The sequence below is a fragment of the Narcine bancroftii genome, chromosome 7 (genome assembly GCF_036971445.1).
Source record: "Narcine bancroftii isolate sNarBan1 chromosome 7, sNarBan1.hap1, whole genome shotgun sequence".
NCBI lineage: Eukaryota > Metazoa > Chordata > Chondrichthyes > Torpediniformes > Narcinidae > Narcine > Narcine bancroftii.
In genome coordinates, this window is record NC_091475.1 from 210,479,024 (window position 1) to 210,502,692 (window position 23,669).

Here is a 23,669-nt window from a genome sequence, read left to right on the forward strand (position 1 = left end):
TAAACAGCATTTTATAGTCCAAGGTGCAGAACACATATACAGACATAAACACATAGAAACGATACACACGCACAGTACATATAACACATTATCTTAACAAATAGTACAGTTTCGGACAGTTGTTTAAGCAGTCGTTAAGCATTCTCACTGCCCGTGGGAAGAAACTGGTGGTGATACTCCTGTATACTCTTCCCCGATGGGAGCAGCTGGAAGATGATGCTGCGTGAGGGGTTGGAAGGGGCCCTCGACGATTTTGAGTGCCCTCTTAGACAATGATCCCGATAGATCACGTCGATGACGGAGTGGGGGGTGGGAGTTGTGTAACAGGGATAGGGTTGCTGTTTCCATCCTTCCATATATAACCATATAACCATATAACCACTTACAGCACAGAACAGGCCCGTTCGGCCCTACTAGTCCATGCCGTAGCAAATCCCCACCCTCCTAGTCCCACTGACCAGCGCCCGGTTCATACCCCTCTAGTCCCCTCCTATCCATGTAACGATCCAGTCTTTCCTTAAATGTAACCAATGATCCCGCCTCGACCACGTCTGCCGGAAGCTCATTCCTCATCCCCACCACCCTCTGCGTAAAGAAATTTCCCCTCATGTTCCCTTTATAATTTTCCCCCTTCAATCTTAAACCATGTCCTCTAGTTTGAATCTCCCCCATTCTTAATTGAAAAAGCCTATCCATATTTACTCTGTCTGTCCCTTTTAAAATCTTAAACACCTCTATCAAGTCCCCCCTCAATCTTCTACGCTCCAAAGAAAAAAGCCCTAGTCTGCACAACCTTTCCCTGTAACTTTTCCTTCTTTCTGCAGCTTGTGGGTCCTGAACTGATCAGCTGGCACCTTCATGTTGTGGAAATGCTCAATAACACCTACTCCCAATGCATCATCTTCCACCTGTCTAATGTCAGAATTAAGCCTCTCTGTTGCCAAACCAGGTTTGACTATCCAGCTGGTAGCTCTGGTACAAATGTCATTGCTTAAGGATGTTGGTGTTGGTTTGGGGGATGATAACATTAGTCAGAAGCCATTTTTCCCAGTTTCATTAACTGTACAGGCCCCCGGGATAGGAAGTCCTTTGTGCCGTTTCCCCTGGGCCACCGTTAACCGGGACACTGACTGCTTTCCTCACTGAACACGATTCATCCCTGGGGATCAAATGGAAATGGGTGACTTTCTGCTGTCCTTCCTCCACTGGTTTAATTGGCTCGCCCGTGTCAACTAATGCCGGGGATACGAGGAGGGGTCGAGGCTGTCAATTCCCAACGTGATTTGATGCCGGCGTGCTGACTGTTTTCCTTTTCTACTGGACCCCGTCCCGGTTAACTCCTGGGACAAGGTGCCAGAGGAAAAGGGGGTACAGGCACTGAGACCAGGAAATGGGGCTTCATTTCTGAAGGAAGGAGGAGCTCATTTAAATGCCAGAAGCAATTCATAGCGTTGCTGTATTCACAGTGAAACTGCAGTGGATTACAACACAAGTAAAGATTTCCACAGTTACAGAAGGGATATTCGTAACGACCAAAAATAATTTCCATTGTGAAATCGTCCACGCAATCTGACATCCACATTTGGTTATTTATAGATGCAGTCACCCGCATCACCCCCACTTTCTACAAAACATTAACACCCTGCACGCATGTGTGTGTGTGTGTGTGTGTGTGTGTGTGTGTGTGAGTGTTTGCACGCATGTGTTTTTGTGTGCGTGTGCATGTAGTTGTGTGTATGCACATATGTGTGTATGTATGTGTGCATATGTATGTGTGTATGTGTGCATGTATGCGTGTTTATGTGTATGTGTGTATATGTATGTGTGCATATGTATGTGTGTATGTGTGTGTGTATGCGTGTGTTTATGTGTATGTGTGCATGTATATGTGTGTATGTGTGTGTTTATATGTTTGTGTGTATGTGTACGTGTATGTGTGTATGTGTTTGTGTATGTGTTTGTGTATGTGTGTGTAGGCTTGTGCACACATGCATCCATGCATGTCTGTACACTGACTGTGTGAATAGCAAGGCAAACACAAACCCTAACGCTGGAAGGAGTGGCCATAGAATTGTAGGAAATGATTGCTGGAGAAGACCACTCAGGCCATTGTGCCTGCACCACCCCACGCAGTCATGGATGATCCTGCACGGTCATGTAATTGCGCAGGTGCTAACGTTGCTTTCCCTGCCAAGTGGTTCCCTTTGTCTTTCTCTGCATCAACAACCACCAGCCACATTCCCCCTCCTACCAGCGCATCTCTCCACTCCTGGTGCTGACAACGGTGCTCCTCAGCTGTGTCAATAAGACCACACTGTGTGTAGTCCCTGTCACTCACCTATAGGAGGACTTCAATAAGTGGGAGGGATGCAGAGGAGATTCACCAGGATGTTTCTGGGACTGGAGGGGTGGGAGAGCCTGGCGCTTTATTTCCTGAAGTGTAGGTGAGGTGACCTTATAGAGCCATAGAAGACTATCAGGGGCATGGATAACTAACCCTGGAAATTATAGGCCAGTGACCCTGATGTCAGTAGAAGGTAAATTATTGGAATGTGTTCTAAGAGATTGGATATACTATTAATTGGATAGCCAGGAAAGGATAAAGGATAGTCAACATGGCTTTGTGCGTGGTAGGTCATATTTAACCCAACTTACAGAGTTTTTCGAGGAGGTTACCAGGAAAGTTAATGAAGGAAAGGCTGAGGATGTTGTCTACATGGACTTTGACAAGGTCCCACAAGGGACGTTAGTCAGGAAGGTTCAGACGCTCGGCATTCATCTGCAGACTTTCGTCTTTCATTCTTTTCTTTTCACTTTCCACTTAATAACATTCTTCTGACCAGAATGACAATATCCCCTGCTCTCACTTGCTGCGCCAATTGATAACCAAATTACCGTAATTTCATTGGTGTTGAGGGCTGTACAGTTAGTGAAGAGGGCAGGATGGATCCAAACCGCCTAGCACATGCTCTTTTCTCACTGCTGCCAAGAACATCTCCAAATGGTGATTTATTCTTTTTTAAATTCGGAGATTCAGCACGGAAACTGACACTACGCACCCAAGCCTGAACCACTAAAGAACACACATACGACCAATGAACCTACAGACCCAAGATGTTTTGGATAGTGGGAGGAAACTGGAGCCCCCTGAGGTAAACCCATGTAGACATGAGGAGAACGTACAAACTCCTTACAGACAGTGGAGAATTCGAACCACGGTCACGGTAACAGCGTTGTGCAAACGCCCACGCTATTTTTTTAGAACAAATGGGAAACATATTTTCCAGTTGTGCAATGTCATTCCCCAATCAAGTTAAAATTGCAAAATCTGCAGTTGGCACGAGGACAGGAGGTGTTGTAATTGGTGAGTTAGATTCACATGGGCATGGAACAGGCCCTGCAGCACAACTCATCTATGTCAGCCAAATTGGCTTTCTGGGCTAGTTCTATATGGTAAAAACAATGGTTTCAAAGACTTTATTGTTATATGCATTGTACAATGTACGTACACATCGTAATTCTTGCCTGCTGCGGCTGAACAGGTACTTTGTTAAAAAAAAATCTATGATAGTATATTACATTTTAAATTTAATTTATTTTATTTAAAATTTCGACATACAGCATGGTAATGGGCCCTTCCGGCCCAAATGCATTAATTAACCTACAGCCCCTGCTACGTTTTGAGCAGTGGGAGGAAGCCGGAACCTGCCAGGGTAAACCCATGCAGACATGGTGGAAACCGTACAGACTCCTTACAGACAGCACGGGATTTGAACCCCCAAGCCGCTGGCGCTGTAACAGTGCCGCCCCTTTTAATTTGATTAAATTTAATTAAATTATAAAGTAATCATAAATACCAAATATAGAAATAACATAGAGTATGGACCAGTAGAATTCTGTCCAGGCCCTTCATACCACATCAAACCTACTCCACCTCAATCCAACTCTTCCCTACCCTTGATAGTCTGGCATCCATTTCCCCATCACACTTATCAGGATTAAGTTCCATCAGTCATTGCTCTGTCCAGTTTACCAGCTGGTCAACGTAGAATATAGAACATGTAACGGCTCTGATTTGCCACAGCTTACAAACCAATAAAGAATACCCTCACTCGATCCACTAGGCACAACACTGCATTCTTCAGCTTCCCAAGCACCACCCAGCTAAACTCTGACCTTCTCATTGGTCGCAAGGGTGATCCTGCCCTCTCACTCCCCTCCTCCTGCATTTAAGATCCATCATCCATACGCTAATGCTTAACAGACCCGCGCATCATCGACAGCAGCCGGCATTGCTCCTTACGAAGGTACTTATGTGACTGTGGCAAACATTCCAGCACAGTCCAGGTCCTTCTGCCCACGATGGTGAGCCGACTCTACAATAATCCTGCCCTTACAGACCAAAATTAGAGAGGAAGTGATGAGCCTTTTCAGGAGGGTGAAAGGTCGTTTATTGATGGATCTTCCCATTGCATTGATGGCACTCGCTATAGCGGGTATAGTGTAGTGGATGGGAAAGAAGGAGTGGTGATTGAAGCCGGTCATTGGTCAGCACAATCTTGTGAATTGTATGCCCTCTGTAGAGCTCTCCAGGGTCTAGAGAACAAGGTGGGCATGATCTACACAGACTCAAAGTACGCTTTTGGTGTAGTGGACACCTTTGGGGAGATCTGGAAAGAACGGGGAATGATAACTGGAAAAGGACAAAAGTTGATCCATGAAAACTTAATTGTCCAATCTCTAGATGCTCTTACATTACCTGAGGAAATAGCTGTAGTTCATGTACGGAGCCATCAAAGTGGTGACAGTCCTGAAGCACAGGGGAACAGACAGGCAGATGCAGCTGCCAAACAGGCTGCGCTCACGAAGAAAATAGACATGCAGCTGTTACTGCCCACCCCTGGAGTATCCTATTCATTCTATTAAACCTGGTGATTGGGTATATGTAAAAGCATGGCAAGATCACCAACTAAAACCTGACTGGGATGGCCCCTATTGTGTACTTTTGATTACAGACACTGCCGTGCGAACGAAAGGGATGGAGCCACATCCAACTAATTAAACGAGCTGCTGAACCACAGACTAACGACATTGATAACCTACCCTCCACCGGGCGTGCAGTCCTTCATCCTTCTGATCTGAAAGTTACGCTACGCCGGGAGAAAGTGCTGTCATGTTGTTTTTACCATTTGCTGTTTTGTTTACTTGTTGGTTCCCAATTTTTGGGAAATCACCAAATTGCTCACAATGTATTAAGTCCTCCTGGAATAGGGGCAGCAGGGGGGGAGTCACGTGATGGAGTAGTGGCCGGACGGTGAACTCCAGCCCTCTCCAGAAAAGTCGGGAAAAACAAAGGAAAACACAAAGGCACAGAAATAAAAGTTACAGAAAAGTGAGTATAAAGGTGGAAAGAAGATGGCGACAAAAAAAGAAAAATCAAAATCAACGGTAAGAAGAGAGGAAGAGAAGACAACGGAGGAAAAAGGTGAAGGCCTTACCTGTCCGAAGAGGCCCGCTGCGGAGAGAGAAACCCGCTCCCTCAGGTCGGTAAATAATGGACTACAAAAATGGCTCGCTGAGCCGAGTAAAAGTGCGCAACCGCGCATGAAAAAAAACACACCGACGGGAGGGGGGACCAGCTGGGGAGTCGATCTCCACAGCCGGCAACGACAGCTGCAGAACACCTGCAGCAAGAAGAGACCACAAAAAACAATGAAAACAAGAAAGAAGAAAAGGAAAGGGCAACAAAGAAACAACAGATGGCCAACCCAGAGGAAGAAGAAGAGGAAGAATGCAGTGAAATAGAAGAAGGGAAAGGCAAGGTAAAGGATATACTTGCTCTTGTTAGAGGATACATGGAGTCATTTAAAGAATGGCAAACACAGGAATTCAATGATTTAAGAAGAAGAATAAACAACACAGAAGAGAAAGTGAATAAAATAGATATGACCTTAACAGAAATGGGAAAAAGAATGGACGAGATGGAAGAACGAGAAGCAGCAGTAGAAATGGAGGTAGAGGACTTAAAAAAGAAATTAGAGGAATCTAATAAAAAAGTTATAGAGACACAAGAACTGTTGGCTCAGAAAATAGATATAATGGAAAATTATAACAGAAGAAATAACATAAAGATAGTGGGCCTTAAGGAAGATGAAGAAGGCAAGAATATGAGGGAGTTTATAAAAGAGTGGATCCCTAAGACCCTAGGATGTCCAGAACTACAGCAAGAAATGGAAATAGAAAGGGCACATAGAGCATTGGCCTCTAAACCACAACCACAACAAAAACCAAGATCTATTGTAGTAAAATTCCTAAGATATACTACAAGAGAAAAGGTACTGGAGAAGACAATGGAAAAAGTAAGAGAGGGCAACAAACCACTGGAGTACAAAGGGCAAAAAATCTTCATTTGTCCAGATATAAGTTTTGAACTCCTAAAGAAGAGAAAGGAGTTCAATACAGCAAAGGCGATTTTATGGAAGAAAGGGTATAAATTTATACTAAAGCATCCAGCGGTATTGAAAATATTTATTCCAGGACAACAAAACAGACTATTCTCGGATCCAGAAGAAGCACGAAAATTTGCAGAACAATTACAAAAATAGACTGAGGGAGGAAGACGTGTAATGAGAGTAAAAATGATCACGATTGATATGTATGTGGGTAAAGAGGTATAAGAGTGAATAGAGACAATGAGCATACATGAATGTATCTGTACTTAGAGGAAAATATAGATAGTATAGACAAGAATTAATAAGGGAAGGTAATGGAATAGAGAGAATAAGGAGGGAATTAAAAGAGTGACCTTTGTGACATATGAAAAGTGAAATCTTTTCTGGGGGGGGCTGGGTGGGGGGTGTAATGGAGGATTAAAACCATGTACCCAGATGCTTTTTGCTTATGTGGAACTGACGACACTGGGTCCACAAGCAGGTCACCTTACTTTCAGAACTAGCAGATGTAATTAAACTCAGCCATGGGGACTTATCTGAAGATACACTTTGAAATGGAATTCCACTGTGAGGCCCAGGGAAAGCAGTTGTCAAATGCAACACTCTGAAATTGACGAATTGGTCACAACCTGTCTTGCTCGAGAAGTTTTAATAAGTCTTTGTATCTACGAGATAAACCAGGAAATTATAACATCCTGGTTCCATAATAATTAATCTTCTAAATTGTAGAATGTAATGTTCAGTTTTGATTTTGACTGACAAATATTAGAAGGAGTAGGCGCATGATTAATTGTTTTTGGGGTATATAAGCCTGTGGTCCTGCTGCTGAAGTTTAGATTCTCCGAGGGGTGGGAACATCCCTTGTCAAGAAGGAAGAACAGCCAGAGTCCAAGCAACGTCCCGGTCGGGGGAGGTGGAGAAGCTGCTACCAGCGCCCTGACAACCTACTACAAGTGTGCAGTCGTTGCCTCGCTTCGGCAGTTGGGACCAGTCCAAGCGTTGATAAGTATAGTTGGGAAGGGCTTGCATATTGTAGTGTGAAATCAGCTTTTGAATTAGTAATAAACATTTGTATAAACTGAACTGCTCTCGGTGTGTGTGTCTATTTTCTTTCGGTAGCTCAAACACTGTGACCAATCTAAAATGAACAAAATGAGAGGTATAAGTTTACCCAAGACAATTGGCGCAGCGAGCAGGGTTGGTCTCAAGATGTTTCGCCGAAAGAAAGAGGTGAGCCCTGAGCAGTTCTTGATTCCTGGATGGACTTCCAAAGACGATGGGTTTGGCATGTTGGCCAATACCCTGTCTTTGTTGGGACCACCCATTAGTTGGGATGAGAAGTTAGACTCATCAAGTGCACCTCTGGGAGAGCGGGTTGCCACTCTCCTTCGAGAAAGTAAATTTCCTGATAAAAAGGGAATGCTGACGAATGGTTTTTGGTTGCTGGCCACAGCATTACGCCACTCCGTTCAGCGTGAAGCAGAATTAATTCAAAGAGAAGTAGAATCTCAGTGCAAAAGAAAGCAATTAGAGGAGGAGCTAGAAGTCCTGCGACAATGCTGTTCCATGATGAGCGAGATTGTTCGCACCAGTCAGGACAGAGCCAAAGAATGGGAAGATAAGCATGTCCAAATGATTTGCCGTAATATTAAACTCCGGCAGCAGCTCTGTGCAGATAAGGAAAGGCATGGAGTAGAACCCGATCCATATCGTATTCATGCCATGATAAGGAATGGTAACGATCCTGATGTAATTGAGGATTGGGATGGGAATATCTGGAATGACAATGGTAATAATGCAGATACTCCTCAGCATGTGTCTAACATACTACCCTCTCCATCTGCTGTTCACGCCCGCCCTATAAGGCAGCAGATTTCCCAAACAGACAGAAGGGGGGATGATGTAAGGGTAGAGATGGAAGGGATAGATACCCCGGTTTCCCATGTGGACCCAGGGGAAAATACCCAAACCCCTGCTTATGCTCTATGGCCTACTCCCTCTGTTGGATGGCCTCCACCTCCTCCCCTAGACTGGGTGGAGGACCCTGTGAGTCAAAGTGGGAACAGGGGTCAGAAGGAGTCAATGATCCGTGATTTCTCTGTAAAAGAGTTGGCTGCCATTGGAGATCGATTTAGGCAAAAAGCAGGGGAACATCATCCCCAGCTGCTGAGTCCTCCTGGCCCAGCTGTGCTTTCTGCTCCCACTGCTGCTTCTATCGAGCTGGCTTCTCCTGCTCCAGTTACTCATGATGAGGTAAAACAATGGGTTAAACAGGCTCTTAAAGATAACAATAGCATGTGGTCCTGGAAGCCCCCGAACCCTTCTGAAGCCTCAAGGTGTGGGCAGGATTCCCGTGTCTACTCCATCGAGACACGGCGCACACACGGGGATCCGCGGCCCTACATACCGTTAACAATCCACTGGGGTGGGGGTAATGATCGCCAATACTTGGCTTTGGTCGACACCGGTGCAGAGCACTCGGTGATTCCTGGTAATCCCGACCTCTGGACTAGACCGGCCTTTCAAATAGAGGGGTTGGGAGGAGCGGTCACCCTGGCAAAGGAAATAAAAGTCTGTGCCATGGTGGGTGATAGCCCTTCCCCTGTCTGGTTACATGCCCTGGTGGCTGCTACTGACGAGTGTATCCTGGGTATTAATATGTTGGCCGGTATGGCCCTTAATACTAGCCAAGGGGGATTTGAATTTGGAATTCGAACTATTACAAAAAAACTAGTAGTGGGTCAGGTTAAGTGGGATCCTGTGATGGTGCCAGCCCCCATGAAACCAGTGTGCATTCCACAATATCGTCTCCCTGGGGGGCAGGAAGAGATTACTGCCACCATCGATGCTCTGCAAGAAGAAGGGGTAGTGAGGCCCGCAACGTCGCCCTTTAATAGCCCTGTTTGGCCGGTCCAGAAGCCAGATGGCTCCTGGAGAATGACAGTTGATTATCGTTTTTTGAACAAACATGCCCCACCACTTGCTTCAGCAGTTCCGGACATTGTCACCCTTATTGAAAACATTGCTACTGGGAACTCAGGAACATGGTATGCTGTCATTGATCTCTCTAACGCCTTCTTCAGTATTCTTATAGCTGAGGATTCACAGGATCAGTTCGCCTTTACCTGGAAGGGGCGCCAGTATACCTTCATCCACCTTCCAGTATCGCCTTCCCTCTCAATTCACCATTATATTGATGATGTGGCCTCCTGGAGCCTCTGGCAGAAACAAGAGGGTCGCCGAGTCCCACTGGGATTCTGGTCACGTACCATGCCCGAGGCTGCCACTCGTTATTCTGTTTTTGAACAACAGTTACTAGCCTGTTACTGGGCCCTGCTAGAGACTGAAAGAATGACAGGTGATGCAGATGTTCAATTGCGACCTGCACTCCCTATAATGAATTGGGTCCTGGCTAATGATGCTAATCTAAAGATCGGGCGGGCTCAGCAGTCTTCTATTGTTAAATGGAAGTGGTATATTCAGAGTCATGCGACCAGAGGGCCTGAAGGGGTGGGCCACGTACACGAACAAGTGGCTTACCATCCCAGGTCAGGAACTCACTTATCGGAGGAGGGGGATGGTGGCTCCAGTCAGTATGCTGAGTTGAAGGCAGTCACTTTACCACTAGATCCCCATGATCACCCTCTTCGCCTGTTTACTGATTCCTGGGCTTTGGCTAATGGACTTGTGGTATGGATGCCTGATTTGCAAAAGAACAACTGGATGATACATGACCGCCCAGTATGGGGCAAAGAGTTGTGGCAGCTGTTGTGGGATGCTTCCCACCATCGTGAGATAACCGTTTATCACGTTGATGCCCATACCAATATGGCGACTAACATGGCTCAACATAATGCAGTAGCAGATCAGCTTGCCACTATCAGCTGTGCTGATACCGTCCCCCTGGCTCGATGGGCACATGAACAGAGTGGTCATTTGGGGGAGAAGGGATCAGCTATGTGGTCCCGTACACATGCTTTATCCGTCCATCAGGATGATGTCCGCATGGTCGTACGTACATGCCCAGAATGTCAGCTTGTGAAGTTCCATACCATTCCACCTGGTCCACATGGCCGAATAAAATGGGGTGCTCACTCAGCTGCGGTCTGGCAAATTGATTACATAGGCCCCATGCTAGACTGTATGGGTAAATATTATATCCTAGTAATGGTTGACACCTTTTCGGGCCTGGTTTTTACTTTTCCCACCAAGACGGCTGACCAAGCTAGCACTATCCAAGGACTAAACCATTTGATTTATCGTTATGATGTTCCAGAGGAGATTCACTCTGATAATGGCTCGCACTTCTCCAGGAAAGCAATCTGTGATTGGGCAAATGACAACGGTATTTTATGGATCCACCATATTCCTTATTACCCGCAGGCTGCCGGGTTAGTTGAACAAATGAACGGCTTACTGAAGGAACAAATTCGTTTGGAAACATCACTGGGGACCCAGAAGGGATGGTGCCATGTGCTGCAGCAGGCAGTCGACAATTTGAATCATCGCCCTTTAAAAGGAGGTACACCTTTCCACCGACTTCTTCACGCTCCTGAATTACAGCCTATTCCAGAGGAAAAACAGTCATTGCCCCCCATCCCCGAACTAGAGAATGTTGGACAAAAGGTATGGGTGGCACCACCAGGTAGTGGCCCTCCTGTAAAAGGGGAAATAGTGACACCTGCCCAGGGTAACACTCGGTGGGTAGCTATTGAGGGACAGGATGATTTAGTCTGTTTAAACACTGAACGCTTATGGTATCGTGAGTGACATGTGTCAGGCTTCTTTGTTCCAGGTTCTCCATTTTACACTCCTGGTGATCTGGCTTAACAGCTGCTTTGATGCCAGCAATTGGATTTGTAATGTCGAGGACGTTCCAAGGGAGTTACCCGTGGGAAACACGGTCCGATGCATTACACCAAGGAAGTCCTCGGTCACCAGCCTCAAGTGCAGCTTATATAAATATGTTATTGTTCAGCATGTTTCAAAATCTGTTCGTGAGCTCCAGTACCTGGGTATTGTGGCCAACAAGGATAATTTGAGCCTTGGTTGGAATCCTTTCTCATGGCTAACTGCTACATTTGGGGGGGTGGGCCACACTATCCTCCGTTGGTGGCTCGCGTCATTGCTTATCTTTGTAATTGTTGTTTTGATTTCTCTTTTTTCGCTCCCTCTGTACTCAAATACTGGTTAGGCCTCGCAAATGACAGATTGTGACCAAGGGGTGGGATGTAATGGAGGATTAAAACCATGTACCCAGATGCTTTTTGCTTATGTGGAACTGACGACACTGGGTCCACACGCAGGTCACCTTACTTTCAGAACTAGCAGATGTAATTAAACTCAGCCATGGGGACTTATCTGAAGATACACTTTGAAATGGAATTCCACTGTGAGGCCCAGGGAAAGCAGTTGTCAAATGCAACACTCTGAAATTGACGAATTGGTCACAACCTGTCTTGCTCGAGAAGTTTTAATAAGTCTTTGTATCTACGAGATAAACCAGGAAATTATAACATCCTGGTTCCATAATAATTAATCTTCTAAATTGTAGAATATAATGTTCAGTTTTGATTTTGACTGACAAATATTAGAAGGAGTAGGCGCATGATTAATTGTTTTTGGGGTATATAAGCCTGTGGTCCTGCTGCTGAAGTTTAGATTCTCCGAGGGGTGGGAACATCCCTTGTCAAGAAGGAAGAACAGCCAGAGTCCAAGCAACGTCCCGGTCGGGGGAGGTGGAGAAGCTGCTACCAGCGCCCTGACAACCTACTACAAGTGTGCAGTCGTTGCCTCGCTTCGGCAGTTGGGACCAGTCCAAGCGTTGATAAGTATAGTTGGGAAGGGCTTGCATATTGTAGTGTGAAATCAGCTTTTGAATTAGTAATAAACATTTGTATAAACTGAACTGCTCTCGGTGTGTGTGTCTATTTTCTTTCGGTAGCTCAAACACTGTGACCAATCTAAAATGAACAAAATGAGAGGTATAAGTTTACCCAAGACAGGGGGAAATAGCGGTCACTGCAAAATCAGTTGACGCTTGCGAGTGGATTCGCAAATCCAAATGGAGAGGGGAGATGTGGTTGTCCGACAAGGGATAAAGGACAACTCAGGAGGGGAAGGGGAGATTGGGGATAAAGAAGATAGAAATAGGAGAATAAGGAAAATGTTGGATGTTGTAGGAATGTTGTCTGGTAAAGAGTTGAAAATAAGAAAACAGAAATGGAAAAGGAGGAAAGGTAAGGATGGAAAAACGGAAAGAGAAGATAAACAAAATATAAAAGGGCTACGCTGAACTATATGACTTTAAATATTAATGGAATACATAACCAAATTAAAAGGAAGAAACTACTAAATTTAAATGAATAAATGTATTCCATTAGAAAAAATAACATATAGGTTAAGAAATAATATTGATATATTCGAACAAGTATGGGAGCCTTACATTAAATACAATAGCGAAAACCTACCGGGGACAAACATTACCTAAGTTGATGGAAGGAGAAGGAAAGAAAAGAATGGACTCTGTAGAATTTCTGGTGTATTTTTGTTGAATGACAACATTGTCTGACTGGCTTAATGCAACCTAGATTGTATACCTAAAATGGATGAGAGGGGGGGGGGTGGGGGGTGGCTTGGGAGGAGGAAGGGGGGGGAGAAAAATACACTGTATATGTGTGAAAAAGAAATAGTGTATATCATGGCTAATGTGATTTATGGTGTGAAAAATAAAAAATTTAAAAAAAAAGATTAGGGGCAGCAGAGGTGACAATTATTTACCTTTAGAATGTAGACAGGGCGCAAGTATAGAGTGTAGTCATAGTGGGGTATGGGTTAATATAGGATCCCAACATGGACCAGGGGAACAGAACGGCTCTAGAGGAGTAGATTTGATTTGTATTTTGGCCTCTACAGGTATTAAAAAGCGGAGTTTTAAAGGGATAGCACAAAGGAGATGGTGGGACAAAGACAGACAGAATGTTAGTCAGGGTTGTACATGTAGCAAAGATAGAGTGAATACAGATGCTAATGTTCACAGACAAGCTGCAACTCACAGGTTCAGTGACAAGAAACACCCCTCCCCAACTTGGTCTCCTGTAAATCATCCTTTGGGTCACACAGACATTCGGAATGTTAAGAACCACCTCTGTAAGGGGAGTTCCAGTTGTAAATGACGTAAGCTGCTCCAGAACACCACAGCTGCTTGGCATTTAAATCGTTTAATCAGACTCCAGCCTTGGAGAACATCACCGAACAGACAGTGATGGCCCTGAATTTATGAGCTGAAGAAAGACGACAGATACGAGCCGCAGTTCAACAAAACCGCCTGGCTCTCGATTCCTCGTTGGCTGCTGAAGGCAGCGTTTGTGAAAGACTGGTTAAGGACAATGCTCACAACGGTCAGGCGGTTAAAGACACTTCTTCAGGAGTTCGAAAATCTTCCCATGCCCAGGTTCAGACTTGGTGGGATGGACTAGACTTTTTATTGGTAACTGGAGTCTGATACCCACAGCCCTTATAGCAGCTTGACTCGCTATTCTGGCCATTATGGTGCTCCCCTGCCTAAAGACTTGTGTGCAGTATTTAATTCAACAGACCCCTCGTCAGAACACTATAACCCAAAGGATGTATGTTTCCCTAATTCTGTCTGATGATGCTGAGACTGCAGTTCGTTTACTGACCAGCTGGGAAAAAGACCAAGTTTACAAGTAATACATTCCAGTTGAGAAGTCACGAAGCTAAAAGAGAAGTGAGGATTGTGAGAGATGAGTAAAACTGATATAAAAATATGATGAGGAAACTAGTGTAGATATATGTGTAATAAATAAAGCCAGTATGAATAAGATAAGGATAGATAATAGAATGTAGGAAGTAAAGTTAGTTTGGATAAGATAAGGGTCTTCTAGCCTTAGACAGAATTAGCAAGTTCTGCATATAAGGTTGTAGCCCTGAGAGTCGGGAAGGTGTGAATTAGAACAAAGGCAGGTTTGTGAATGAGGACAATGACATGATGGGACACCGACAGGATACCCCCTGGTCCTCCAAGTTCACAGAAACAGCACGTAGGCAGACAGGATTGCCTAATGCCAAACTCATCCAGGAGGCAGAAGAATGTAAGGGGGAGGGTACTTCTATACTGAAATCAACTGTATAAAAGTTGGGTGAGCCCCAGTGTATGTGTGTATTCCCAGGGTAAGGGGAAGCACCCAACTTTGCATTGTTGTATAATAAATGTTCTTTGTTCTCAGTTTTTGTCTCGAGCAAATTCTGTGAAGGTTCTTCTGTTTCTCACACATCCAACCTTCTCTTAAATGACAGAAGGGACCCTGACACAACTATCTCATTCGGAAGTTCATTCCATTCTGTCACCACTCGCTGAGTGAAAAAGCATTAATATTTCTCCTAAAGTTTTGCCCCCTTACCCTTAACTCATGGCCTCTTGTTCCAACCTCCCCTGCCCTCAGGGGAAAGAGTCTGTTTATGTCTAGTCTATCTATTCCTTTCATAATTTTAAATACCTCTATCAAGTCCCCTCTCAGTCATCTACGTTCCAAGTCTCCTTAATCTCTCCCTGTAATCCAGATGCTGTAATCCAGGCAACATCCTTGTAAACCTTCTCTGCACCCTCTCCACCTTATCTATTTCCTTTCTATAATTTGGAGACCAGAACTGAGCCCAGTACTCCAAACCTGGCCTCACCAATGCCTTCAACAGCTGCAGCATCACCTCCCAGCTCCTCTACTCTACACTATGATTTATGAAGGCCAGCAGACCATATGCCTTCTTAACCACCCTGTCTACATGGGAATCCACCTTCAGTGAACTCTGTAGCTGTTAACCCTTTCCTTTCTCATATTTATGCACCAGTTGTGGACAATTTTCATGGTACTTTTATGTATTTGGGTGAAGTTCATGAGAAGGTTTTGAGTGGAGGGAATTTTAATTGTTGTATTGGATAAGTCGCAAAAATCAGTTTTGAAACATTTGATTGAATTATGGAGTCAAATAGATTATGAAATAGGCAAAAAAGGTTTAATTTCTTCAAAATCGCCCTAATGTCAAAATAGACTTTTTCCATTTTCCATGGATAATCAATTTTTGAGGAGTTGGAGTCGAATGGGGATTAAGAAAAGAGAAGATTGTTTTGAAGCTGGCAAATTTATTACATTTGAACAAATGAAGAATAAATTTAATGTCCCAAATAATACCTTTTTCTCTTATTACCAAGTTAAGGCTTTCTTTGGTGATAAATTAGGTCCTAGTGCAGCGACCATGTAGCGGGCCGAGTGAGCGCACAGCGCGGTACCATGAACCGTTGCCGGCGCGGCTCCTCGGCGGACGTGTGGAGCCGTAGGCCAGACCACTGGGTATTCACCTGGTTAATGGATCGCACATGCGCGGTACTGTGTGCCGAGTAACGGCATGTTGGTTTGCTGGGCCTCCTGCTAGAGGACGCGGAGCCCTTCTAATTTAATTTAAACCTGCCAGCCCCACAGATCAGCGGCAAACAGATAGTGATGTCATCACCCTGTTCCATGGAACCCAGGATGGGAGGGATATAAAAGAAGCCTGTAAACCTCAAATAAACAGCCTTGTGCTGACTATGTGTGTTGCTTTAGTAGCTCTACTGGAGTAATTGCTACAATTGGTGACCCCGACTGCAAGATTCAGCTGCTGTTAATGCGGTGGGACTTCACTTGCCCCCTTTCTGGACCCATCAATCTTGGGTTTGGCTTATTCAGGCCGAAACCCATTTTCGTCTCCGTGGTATAACGGCTGAGGACACAAAATTCTGGCATGTCGTGGGCGCGTTGGACATTGCTACGGCAGCTAAAGTGAGTGAATTTATTGCCAATCCCTGGCGGACAACCAGTACACCAGGTTCCGCCAATTTCTTCTGGACACACTGGAATTGACCAGCCATGAGTGTGGCATGCAGCTTTTAAATGTGGAGGGGCTAGGTGACAGGAATCCATCCGATCTGATGAATGAGATGCTTGCTTCTTGAGACTCTATTCCTGTCGAAACTCCCGGGTCATGTTTCGATATCAATAGCTAACATGGATTTCCGCCGTCCCCATGACATGGCCCGGGAGGCTGACAGACTCTACCATACGCCAATGTGAGAGTCTGCTCCCATACAGCTCGTATTCACAGCGAATACATCTCCCGTGCCCTGCGAACCTCCTGTGCCTGTGGTTCAAACAAAAAAGGGAGGAACGTATTGACAGGTGACAAGAATGGTATTTTTACCATTGCCGTTGGGGGAAAAAATGCCCGTAGGTGTGTCCCGCCATGTAGCTATTACAGAAAAAAGTCAGGAAACAAAAAAGCCAGCTGCCGGTAGTGGCCTCGGCAGCTGACACAAGATGACACTGGTAAACCCAAGTTTCTCGTAGACAAGGGTGCTGAGGTCAGCTTGCTCCCACCAACCTATTTTGAGAAGACACATAAGGGACAACACCTGACTCTTCAAGCAGCAACTGGGACTTCCATTCCCAGCTTTGGCACATGGCAGGTCACTGTGGATTCCAGTTCGTTCGGTTGACTTCACGAAATGACATTACCCAAACTTTCATCCTGATCAGACTCTTTTTATTCTGCCGAATTGTGAGCTATCTGCACAAGGCCTCACAAAGATGCTCTCTCTATAAAGGCTGACAGAGACAGACCCCGTGTTTTACAGCTTGCCTTTGTTCAGTGTACACATGGGACAGGCTACATTTGGCCCAATCAAAAGTTCACACAATACATTCTTACCCAATGCAATTGCTACTAAGTACAAATTCCATTTCTACAGAAGATTGACAGCCTCTTATCAGACCTGCTCATTGATTGGTTCAGAGTAAATTCCTATAGCTAGTCATCGTGCTAATTGGTCCTTTTGAATTGCCTTGCCCGCCTTACTAGAATGCTACAAAATTTAGCTTTTGCTCTCACTGGTTTTTAACCCCTTCCGTGACTGGGTTAGGTATGGTGACATTCCATTGGAATTGTGTCTTGGTTTCCACTGCACAGCCAATTTTGGGTGCAGATTTTTTAAGATCCCATGACTTGCTGGTTGACGTGAAGTGGAGGAAATCGGTTCATGCCACCACTTTTCAAACATACCCACTGGTATGCCACAAAGGGAGAGTTTCCCATCTTGAGGTATGTACCCTTCAAAAAGATGCCTACGCTGCCCTGCTCAATGAATTTCCCGGTATTCTCTCTCTTAATTTCAATATCTCCAAAATGGCCCATGGAGTGTCCCATTACATCGACGCTGCTCCCAAGGAAGACTTGCCTGCATCATCCTCTCAGTTCTAGGGTACATTCACTTCGCATCCAATTCTGGCCTGGACTTTCTTCTGCAACTTCGACGTGGTGTCACAGTCAACAAACCTCTTCCAAACAACTGGCATGGAACCCCTAAACGACATGTGCCTCCACCTCTCCTTGACACTGACTTTGTTTTTGTGCACAGACAGGTCCCAGGAGAACCATTATAAGGGCCACATGAGGGCCCTTTCCACGTGATTAAGAGAGACAGGATTGTGTATACTTTGGACATTGGGGGGCATTCCCAGCTGTTCATAGTGGACAGACTCAAGCCTGCCCATGTGAATCCTACTTCACCTGTTCATTGCCCCCAGTCCAGGTGACGAGGGTATCTGCCTAAGGTGCACACGGCCGGTATATTGGTTTCAGGCGATGTTCCTGGGGGAGGGGGTGTTGTAGCAGCTGTGTAGCAGGCCGAGTGGGTGCTGTAAGGTAAAACATCATGAGATGGGAATGTGTAAGGAGTTACCCTGTACAGGGCTGTAACAAGATGTGAATGCATCCTTGTACTTACAAGATAAGAGAGACATTGATGGATTGAGAGGCAGGAAGCTAGCAGGGAAAGGATAGCAACAGTTTTAGTCATTGGACAAGTAATGATATGATGATGTTCTAAGCACGTATCCAAGGGTATAAAAAATCACCATTTTGCTGATAACGGCAGAATGCATTCTCCGACTAACATTGTTAGTCGCAAGTGTTACAATCCGGTAATAAAGAACAAAGAACCCTGATTTCGACTCAGTCTGGTGTTTGTCTCACTCATTCATGAACAAAGCAGACCTAACAGTGCACAGTGTGGTATTGCGAACTGTCGCTCTTCAGCGGGCGCATGGAGCCATAGGCCGGACCGCTGGGCACTCACCTGGTTAATGGACCGCATGTGCGCGGTCCTGCGTGCTGGGTAATGGCACATTGCTTTGCTGTGCCTCCTGCCAGAAGGCGCAGGCCCACCACTGTGTTTAATTTAAATCTGTCAGCCCCGTGGATCGGCGGCAAACACATAGTGACGTCACCACCCAATCCCCTGGAACCCTGGACAGGAGAGATATAAAAGAAGCCTATAAAACTCGAATAAACAGTCTTGTGTTGATGAACCCTGTGTATGTGTGTTGATTTAGTAGCTCTACCGGAGTAGTCGCTACACTAGTTTAATATTACCTAGACCAGTGGTCCTCAAACATTTTCTTTCCACCCACATCCCCCTGCTATCAGTGCTCTGTGATTAGTAATTGATTCCTTAAGCTGGGATGTGGGTGGGAAGAAAAAGTTTGAAAACCGCTGACTCATTGACTCGTTATGTGCACGGTTTCAGAACTCGAAAAGAAATGGGCCAATTACCATTTTTCTCCAGAAAAATATTTCTGTAACAATTGGGTCTCGAGCAGTGATTCTCAACCTTCCCTTCCCACTTACATCCTTCCTTAAGCAATCCCTTACTGATCACAGAGCATTGATGGCAGAGGGATGACTTAAAGTGGGATGTGAGTGGGAAGGGAAGGTTGAGAACCAATGACCTAGACAGAATGAATTAGAATTATTGATTTGTGAGGGCAGTCTGAATACATTTATTTTGGAGATTTACAAATTACTTCAAAAGGAAGTTCCTAAATTAGGACAAAAGATGGAAATGATTGGATACATTTATGTAAGGAAAATATGACAAAACTTATTAATATTAGGTACAGACTGGTTCAATATAATTGAATATTATTATCAGCTTTATGTTTTCGATGTGATCAGAAAGTTGGATCTTTTTTGTCTTCTGCTTGGAAGTGTCCCAAGGTTAAACTTTTTTGGTTAGAAGTTGGAAATTCTTTGGAGAAGATAATAGCGGTTAAACTCCCTCAGGACCTGATGTTATTTTTGTTGGGTAATATTAAAGCAATGAGACATAAATTAAGGTTAACCATGTTTCAAATTGAATTTTTATGAGTTGTGTTATCTATTTCTAGGAAGTGCATAGTGTGATAATGTTATGGGGGAGGGGGGGGATGTATTATACTGACTGCTCATGTATGGAGTTGCTTGCTTTTGGCTATCCTGTAGAGATGCTCCACCCTACTGGAAACAGATGGAGATGATTTCCCACTGGCCAGTTTAGTGGTGGCTGAGATGCTGTTAATAAAAGCCCTGGTGTAGCGGGCCAAGTGGACACACAGAATGGTATTGCGAACCATCACCGGGACGGTTCTTCAGCGGGCATGCGGAGTCATAAGACAGGCAGTGGGGTACTCACCATTTAATGGACCGCACGCGAGTAACGTTGGTTGGCGGAGTCTCCTGCCGGAAGGATCGGGACTCTCACTGTGCTTAATTTAATTAACTGCCAATGACGAGGCGAGCTCTGACAGATCGCCGCCGCGGGGAGACCTTGTTCTGGCGTCAATAACGATAAAGCAAGATGAACCCCACGGGCTGAAGCATTCCACGATGAAGGTAGAGGTAAATGGGGAGCCTGTTGACTATTTGTTTGATTCGGGCAGAACTGACAGCTATCTCCACCCTATGACCGCAAGCTCCCTGAACCTTATCCTGTATCCATCTAAGCGCAAAATTTCTCTGGCTTGTTCTGGACTAAAACGAGACGTTACACATCGCTGCAGAATAATCCTGAAAGTACAGGGAAACGAATACAAAGATTTCAAATGACACCTGCTCCCCGGTCTGTACGCTCCGATGATATTAGGGCTAGATCTCCAGTGCCAAATGAAACTGGCATTTAATGGCCCACTACCATCGATCACAGTACCCCAAGAGGCTGTTTGTGGGTTGTCAACCCTTAAGATTAAACCTTCGCATCTTTTTACCAATCTAACCCCAGATTGTAAGCCTATAGCTACAGAGAATAGGGGTTATAGCAAAGAGGACAGACTCTTTATGAAGGACGAGGTTAAGCGTTTATTGAGAGAAAAAAATCATCGAACCCAGGACAAGTCCTTGGCGTGCACAAGTAGTAGTTGCCTAAAATGGTGCGAAACGTAGAATGGTCGTGGACTACAGCCAAACTATAAACAGGTTCACGCAACTAGATGCTTATCTCCTGCCACATATCTTAGACATGGTCAACCAGATTGCACAATGGATTTGAAATCAGCCTACCATTAGGTGCCCATTCACAAGTTTGAAAGGCAGCTTACTGCTTTTGAGGCAAACGGGTCCCTTTTGGAGTTACCAATGGTATATCCGTTTTCCAAAGAGAAATGGATAAGCTAGTAGATGCTCACAATTTGCAAGCCACCTCCCCTTATCTGGATAATGTCACGATATGTGGGAAGGACTTCAGTGATCAAGATCGTAACTTAGAGAAGTTCCTCCAGGTGGCCAAGGATCTGAACTTGAGCCTTAACAATGACAAATGTGCGTACTGTGCTAAACACCTGGCTATACTAGGCCTACTGTGAGTAGAGGCGAAATCAGTCCTGACCCAGAGAGAATGAGGCCACTCAAGGACCACCTGCAACGCAAAAGTCCCTCAAGCGCTGCCTGGGGGTTTTCTCCTATCTCGTTCATTGGGCGCCCAATTACGCAGATAAAAGGTGAGGCCACTGTTTAAAACAACTAGTTTCCCCTGTCTGAAGAAGCCATCACTTGGAAATCAGATACGGATTTCAGGATGGAGAGGTGGCCCGCCGAACTGCATAGCTGCACTCCACTTGAGAAGATAACATAATCTATGTCATAAATATCAGTTTTTTGGGGTAAATATGGCATCCATATTTGCAAATTGTGGGTTTGAAAATTTAATGGACTCTCTGAAGACCCCTCCTATTGGAATCTCCGGCTCCATTATTAATATTAAGATTTTATGATATTTGTTTTGTTCTCTAGTTGTTCTTCAATTCTTTCTTTTCTTTGTTTTGGGGTATATTCTGAGAGGGAGGGTTGGTGGAGGGAGGAAGGGAGAGAGGGAGAGGGGTTATTATATGTATTTCACATGTATAATTTTTGAAGTTTTATTGAAAATGGATTCTATGATGTAGTTTTAAAATTCTTAAATAAAATATATAAAAAAAAGAAGCCACCTTGAGTATCCCTAATCAGTTCCTGGCTATCCAAATTATTGTATATCCAACCTCTTAGAACACTCTCCAATAATTTCCCTACTACTGATGTCAGGTTCATCAGCCTATAATTCCCAAGATTACTTCTGGAGCCTTTTTTAAACTACAGAACACGAGTTACCCTCCAATCCTCCGGCACCTCACCCATGGCTAAGGACATTTTACATATTTCTGCCAGAGTCCCTGCAATTTCTACACTCGCCTCCCTCAGGGCAAAAGGGGCTATCTCGTCAGTTCCTGGGGACTTATCCACCCTTATTTGCTTTAAGGTCGCAAGCACTTCCTCCTCTTTAAGCTGTATGGGTTCCATGACCTCACTGCTTGTTTTCCTCACTTCCCATGACTCTGTGCCCATTTCTAGATTGAATACAGATGAAAAAAAACCACATTTAAGATCATCACCATCTCTTTTGGCTCCAGTCAAAGCCGACCACTCTGATCTTCAAGGGAAACAATTTTGTCCCCTACTGTCCTTTTACTCTTAATGTACCTGTGGAACCCTGAGGATTTTCCTTCACATTGTCGTCAAAGCAATTTCGTGCCTTTTTCCATCCTGATTTATTTCTTGAGGTTTTTCTTGCATTTTTTTATACTCCTCATGTACCTCATTTGCTCCATGAGCCTTTTATACACTTGTTATACACTTCTCTCCAAATCCCCAGTATCCCCAAAATCCAAGGTTCCCTATGCCTGCGAACCTTGCCCTTTGATCCTCGCAGGAACATACAAACTCTGATCTTAACATTTCACCTTTGAAGGTCTTCCACTTACCTTGCATGTCCTTGCCTGAAAAATAACTTATCCCAACGCACGCATTCTTGATCCTTTCTCATTTCCTCAAAATTGGCCTTTCTCCAATTTAGAATCTCAACCCAAGGCCCAGACCCATCCTTCTCCATAATTAACTTGAAACTAATGGCATTATGATCACTGGACCCGAAATGTTCCCCTACACTTACTTCTGTCACCTATCCTGTCTCATTTCCTAATAGAAGATCCAGTCTTGCACTCTGTCCAGTTGTTACCTCTATATATTGATTTAGAAAACTTTCCTGAACATGTGACCAACTCCAAGTCATCCAGCCCTTTTACAGTATGGGAATCCCAGTCAATATATGTAAAGTGAAAATCTCCTCCTATCACAACCTGGTGTTTCCTGCTACTATCTGTTATCTCTCTACAGATTTCCTCTTCTAATTCTCGTTAACTATTGGACGGTCAATAATTCAACCCCATGAGTGTGTTCATACCTTTCCTGTTCCTCAACTCGACCCATATAGCCTCAGTAGATGAGGCCTCTGGTCTGTCCTGCCTGAGCACCGCTGGGCTATTTTCCCTGACGAGCAATGTCACTCCTCCCCCTTTTATCCCCCCCCCACCCCGTTCTATCGCGTCTAAACCGAGTTTCACAAATGACCACCATGTCATAATTCCACGTGCCAATCCATGCTCTAAGATTGTCTGCCTTTCCTACAATACTCCCTGCATTGAAATAGAGGCACCAGAGAACATTTCCACCACGTGGAACCCGTTGACTTCTAACAATTTTCACATCATCTTTTCCCTCCTCTATCTGCTCTGGCACTCTGGTTCCCCTCCCCCTGAAAATCTAATTTAAACCCCCCCCCCCCACAGAGCAGCACTAGCAAACCTTCACACAAGGATATTAGCCGACCCCCGCCACCGGCGCAACATGTCCCCCCCTTCCCTGGAAGAGCGCCCAATGATGCAGAAACCTGACGCCCTCCATGACATCAGCCACATATTAAGCTGCATTATCCTGGGAGGTAAATATATTTCACCAACGTTTCGTGCCTGAGCCCCAAAAGGT